The 6,000-nt window shown below is 41.7% G+C and overlaps 1 protein-coding gene across 2 annotated transcripts in view; it reads right to left on the reverse strand.

Annotated features, from left to right (window-relative positions):
* The window catches only part of ATP10B (ATPase phospholipid transporting 10B (putative)), a 174,681-nt gene extending 171,916 nt beyond the window's left edge, over positions 1 to 2,765 (reverse strand). For both annotated transcript variants that reach the window (XM_027682687.1, XM_027682686.1), the window contains exon 1: positions 2,701 to 2,765. The gene's annotated coding sequence lies outside the window, so the exon portion shown is untranslated. The remainder of the gene's footprint in view (positions 1 to 2,700) is intronic.
* Between the last annotated feature and the right edge of the window lie 3,235 nt (positions 2,766 to 6,000).

Consider the following 6,000-nt stretch of genomic DNA (forward strand, 5'->3'; position numbering starts at 1 on the left):
TGCCTGCAATGCAATATTTACAAAACTATCAGAACAGTTTGTTTGTTAAAGAGGCAAGAATATGTTAACAAATCATGTCAGAGCAAATGCTTTATGCAGTTCCACGTTCTCTTCCCCAGGGAAAAAGCTGCCTGTCAGGAAGCAGCAGAAAGCACCAGCAGTTCCACTGCCAACATTCCTAATGAGGGCTGACCTTGAGCTCATCCTTCCCTGACTCCCAGCTCACAGCACAGTCTGCTCCGTGCTGGGGATCCTCCTCAGCCTCACCCCCCCTGCCCAGTGTGCCCACACTGGAGGAACACTCAGAACTCAGAGGTGCCCCGGGCACCTTGTCCTGGCTCACTGATGGGCAAGTTTGGCCATCTGTGACTACAAACAAATTCAGGGCAGGAACAAAAGGCTTTCAGATTTATTTTTGCACTGCCTTTGCTTGGAAAGGTTCAAAGGGATGTATTCTACCTTTCAGTATCAGAGAGGATAAATGTGACCCGTGGTCTGAGCAGTTCAGAGTGACCAATGTAAGGAGGAGAGAAGAACAATGTCCTGGCTCCTGTTGGTGAGGACACTGCCAGGCTGGGCCACAGCAGCAGGGACTGCTCTAGACCTCATCTCTTTGGCCATGGGCTTGAGAGTGCCCAGCATGAGCTGCCCTGCTCCATGAGTAGTTTCTGGGAACTAAAATGAAATAAATACTAATGAGTTGGCATAGCAGTATCACCAATGTTCACACTGAATAACCATGAGTCACCCTCTAAGGATTTCTGAGTTTTATTAAAGACTACAGTTCTTTGTTTGCAATTGTCTTTTAAACCCTGAGTCACAGAGCTGTGGGTCACGTTTTCAAAGGTTCATTAGCAACTGTGATGTCTATGACCTTAATTATTTTTCATTTGTATTTATTTTTTGGAAAGCTGATATTTTTAAACAGCTAACAGTGCCCATACTTGAGCTTTAAGGCAAAAAAGATGTGTTATGAGTCATAACTCAGAATTCACAGAATCATAATCAATCACATTCACTAAAGGGAAGGACTTGGCCTGCAAATAAAATCTCTGCCTGCTTTTGTGAGAGGGAGGAAGGGAAGGGGAGAGAGACAGACAGATGGACAGAGATAGAGCCTGTCTTGAGCCCACTGCAGACAGTCAGGGAGCTCAGAGAAGCATCTCAGGATTTCCCTGGGAGTGCTACAGCTGTGAACTGTCAGCTAATGGAGTCTGCTCCCCAAATTAGTCTCCACGTTGAACTGAGATTAACAGTTCATGAAATAGCAATCTCTGCTGGTGACAATCACACATTCACTTTAAAGCAGACTTTTTCTTTCACTTTTCTGATAGTCTAGAAATGCTTCTGGGTATGTAATTAAATGCTAATTGAGAATATGAACACCATGCCTGTCCCAGTGGATCAACGTTTCCTTTGGGAGATCTTTTGCCATTATTGTTAAGAGTTAAGTTGATTGAGGTGAGCTATCAAGGATTTCTCTTACTTTTTTTCCCCCTGAATCCCATCTCCTGATTCTGGAGCTGAGAAGTTTCATCTCTTTAGTGCTGCATTATTCAGTGCTGGTAGCTGTAATCTTAGTTTTCACTATGACCTTCTTTGCTTTATTGCTGCAGCTGACTCAAATCATTCATCATATTCTGTGGTTGCTGCTTCCTCCACTCTAATATTTTCATTTTCTGCCTTCAGCTCCCTTCCCAGCTGCCCTGCACAGTGACCTGCAGGTACCCACTGCAGTTCTGCTCCAGGTTTGATTGCCTGCAGGCCTGTGAGCATCACCCTTTGAATTAACAGTGTATTCTGGGTTACCCAGAACAAGAAGAGTTTCTGTCTGGGGAGATCAGACACTGGGTGACACATTGTCCATCTGATTTTACTTGTACTTCAGTGATCTAGTCAGGCCAGGAAGCCATTTATCATCCATCCATTCTATATTGATTTATGGCACTGGTAGCCACAACTCTTTTTCAGGCCTTGTGACTGATGCCTTTACATCAAATAAAACTTCTGAAGTCTTTGGCATTTGCCAATTTTTCCATGGAAAATTACAGAAATTATATTACAAAGATGGATGTGTTAATAAGATTTTCTTTTTATGTCACCCATTAACTAAACAAAAGCAATGATTAATTCGTTCACAATCAATTAAGAAGGGTTTTTAAAATTTTTTTAATTAATTTGAAAAATAAGAGAAAGTTAAACATTTTTGTTGGCAAGCAGATTCCACGAAAATAATAGATTAACATACTGATCTTATGGTTCACTGATGAAAGAGCTCCTGTAAACTGAGCATGTGGCAGGAGAACTGTCACTGTCCCGGGGTTTGCTCCTCAGGAGAAAGGTGCTGGAGAGGATCAGCCCTGACTGAGCTGCTGCAGCCCTGACTGCTCAAGATCTGGATATTGCCTGGGGTGATGCACAAACCTGTTCAGTCAATCTTGTGATTGCTGGACTACCACTAATGCACCACTAATGCTGCTTTGGGTCTGTCTGCTCTGACTCCTACAAACACGTCAGTGGTGAACTCACCAAGTGGGTAAAGGAGTGTATCATTCATCAACAAGCTGTTATTGTCATTCTATCATCAGCCCTTGTGAATCTTATCCTACAGATATCTAATCATCCAAGGATTGTTATTAAATTCCATTAATGATTTTAATTTCTGTTGCACTCAAGCATTTGCAAAATTGCACTACTTACTTGCAAAGATGGGGTGACTTCGAGCCAGAGCTGTTTCCCTCAGCCCATGAAGGTATGATGATGAAGGATGAATGCAGATATTTATAAAGTTTCCAAACAACACCACTCTTTAAAGTCTGAAAAACATGTCAGAAGGCAAGATTATAAGAAGTTATTATAAGATTATTGGAAGCAATCCAGTAAATGCAAGTTCTCTGTCAATAGGCAACTTCTTCAAAACAGGTCACAACTAAAGGGAAGTCAGGAATATTGCACTTCTGACAGAAAAGCAAATGTTGTGGGATGTAGGAAAACCAGAGTAATCAATTCCCTGCATGTGGTGCTTGTAAGATCTCAGCTGCAGACTGTGTCTAACTTAAGCAATAGGGGGAATGACTGGAGAAAAATCCAAGGAACACAAGAACAATAAACAACCTGCAAACATAAGATATAAGTCTGGTTTGAAGGAACTGCATTTGTTTATTTTAGGGAGAAGAAGCGCAGCATAAAACTTCATGTACACAGCATGTGCACAGTGCCTGAAAAGAAGAAAATAAGCTGTTCTTCCTGTCAGCACGGGATAAGATTAAAAAACCCAAAAGGCCTCTGGCTGGACAGGGGAGACAGCAGGGATTGTGAGTACTGAGACAGATGGCCCACACAGGCCAGGAAATCATCCCCCAAATAACCTGCTCGGGGTTTAAAGGAGAACTCAGGAGCTAAAGGACAGGTCTGCTTCACGTTCAGCAAAGCAGAACCAACCCTCTGACTGCCCCTGGGAGGTGTGTTCTGGCAGGAGAACACAATGCCAGGGGTGTGGGGTGTTGGGAATGTGGGGCAGCAACCAGGGGTGTGGAGGGAAATGTGGGGCAGCAATCAGGGGGTGTGGGGTGTTGGGAAATGTGGGGCAGCACCTTCCCCAGGTGTCCACTGGGACTCCAGAGCTTTGTGGTCTCCACCCAGTTGTTCTGAACAGATCACCTACATTTGGGACCAGAAAGCCAAGTGCAGCTGTTTTATGTTGGTGTTCATTGGGAATGGATAAATATGACCAGGGACTGTGTCCTCCCTCAGCCCCTGCTCAGCCCAGTCCCTCAGCCCTCCCCGGCCAGAGGACAAGTCAAGCCTTTTAAGAAAACACATCAAGAACTTCATTTAGTGGGAACTGTTATTCCTGCAAAAAAACCCCCAGATGTTTTCCATCTCCTCTCTAATTCTCAGCAATAACCACCTTGTTCTGACCTGGGGCATCCAGGGAATTGGGCAGAGCCTTCTTTGTTCAGTGTCACTGCTGGGGTGGGATTTGTCACTCCTGGTCTCCCCCCAGAGTAGGTCAAGCCAGTGGAGAACACTTTGGCACTTTGCTTTGGGCTTCTTGGGAGCCATTATTACTTTGAACTGAAAAAGGAGACAACAACCTTTTTTCCTCCGTTATCTGGATGAAATGAGCCCAGTAAGAGAAACAAAAATTAAGTTCACCTTAAAAAATGCTTTTGGGGAATGGAAACTTTGATTCGATGTGACAATTCTAATAATATTTTCCTATTTTATTTGGAGCTTTCTTCAGGCTGTGGGAAAACAAATTAAGAAAGAAAACAAAATTATTTAGGCTGAGAGAAGATAGAGAAACCGTTCAAAAAAAGGGCACAAACCAGAGATTGAAATCAAACAAAAATATGAAATTAAGTATACTTTAGGTATATTTAGTATTGAATAACAGTAATTAAACCTGGTAAACTTCTCATGACATATATTTTCAAGCAGTTGCAAAGCAGGTTAAAGTTGTTGTTAACTGCTTTTATAAGACCAGCATTTTCAGAGACAAGGATCAGAGCAGATTTTAAAGTTTGCCCTTACAGTACCAAATAACCCTTTTGTTTCGATGATATATTATCCAATATTTATATAATGCACATCAGAAGAACAGAGTCAGGGGATTAAACATGTTCTGAGAACTGTGTTTCATCCTTCTCTAGGAGTTTGAATGTTCCCTTTCCTGTAGCACAGCTCAGACAGGGCCACCAGCTTCCCTTGGGGAGGCACCTGGAGCCCCCCAGTCAAACACTGGCTGGGTTGGGGCTCAGGAAATCACTGGGCACAAAAGGGTCTGAGGCCACTCTGCTCTGACATCCTTCCACAATTCCAGGGGAATGCTGAAGGTCCAAAGGAAGGAGCCACATCTCCCAATGCACAGATGGATTTTCACAGGGTGACACAAGGTTTGCAGCTTTGTGTGTCCAGTAGAAGGAAGAAATGAGCCCTCAAGGAGCAAGAAATTCAAGGCTCCATTAGTCCAAGTGCTGCCTTTTTAGCTTCTGTGTGTTTATTACTTTCAAACCTGATTGAAATGATGTGCTATCCAACCCCCATATTTTATTATTTGGCCTTACATATCTTTCACTCAAGGGACTGACCCTAATTCCCTGCAGTCATTCTAATAATAAAAGAAGTCTGTTAATATGATTTCTTCCATAGATCATTTAGTATTCATCACACCTGGATAACATAAATGATTTATGTTGTAAAAGTGGAAGAAGCTCTGTTCAGAACTGAAATTTTCAGGCACCTTTAACAGTGCCTTATTATATCTTTATTATGCCAACTGACCCATATTCACTCCAAATCATCTGATGGAAAATGAGGTTTTGGTGAAACTAAAGCCTAGGAATTCAATATTATGTCATAATATTGGCTGGTCATAAGGCCCTTTCTTTATGTAGATCTGATTTCATGATAGTAACTTGATTAATATATGAATGGGAAAGAAATAGGGTTCAATAGGGTTGAAACAGCAGAATTAAATCCTGCTTCCATAGAATTTAATGAGGTGAGGATTTCATCTCTGTCCTTACATTTTCAAAATCAAACTCCTAAAAATATTTAAAATATTTAGTCCTGATGGAATGTTGGATCAGTTATAAGGACATAAAAGCTTCCTCAATACCTTGGAAAGATGCAGCTATGTTAAATTCAGGCTACGAACCCATTTTATAGGAAAGAAAACATTTACTGATGGGAAAAGTTCTGTACTTAATATTCCTACTTAGATTTAACAACATACAGCAAGATAATAAAACTTAGGGAAGTAAAAGAGACAACAGTGGAGACAGTGTGCAGGAAGAGATACTGTAAATCCAGAACTGGGAGGATGGAAAAAAACCTGAAACAAACAATTTTATCAGATCCTAAGGAAGAATAGGAATAATCCTGGCAGGTCTTGCTTATGAGCTGCATTTAAAGTGTAATTTTCATTTCATGTTAACCAGAAATGCAGGTAGCACCACGTGTTCTTATCTTTCACTGAATGCTGGGAATATTTGA

The sequence above is a fragment of the Neopelma chrysocephalum genome, unplaced genomic scaffold (assembly GCF_003984885.1).
Source record: "Neopelma chrysocephalum unplaced genomic scaffold, ASM398488v2 Primary Assembly neopelma1_63, whole genome shotgun sequence".
Classification (NCBI taxonomy): Eukaryota; Metazoa; Chordata; class Aves; order Passeriformes; family Pipridae; genus Neopelma; species Neopelma chrysocephalum.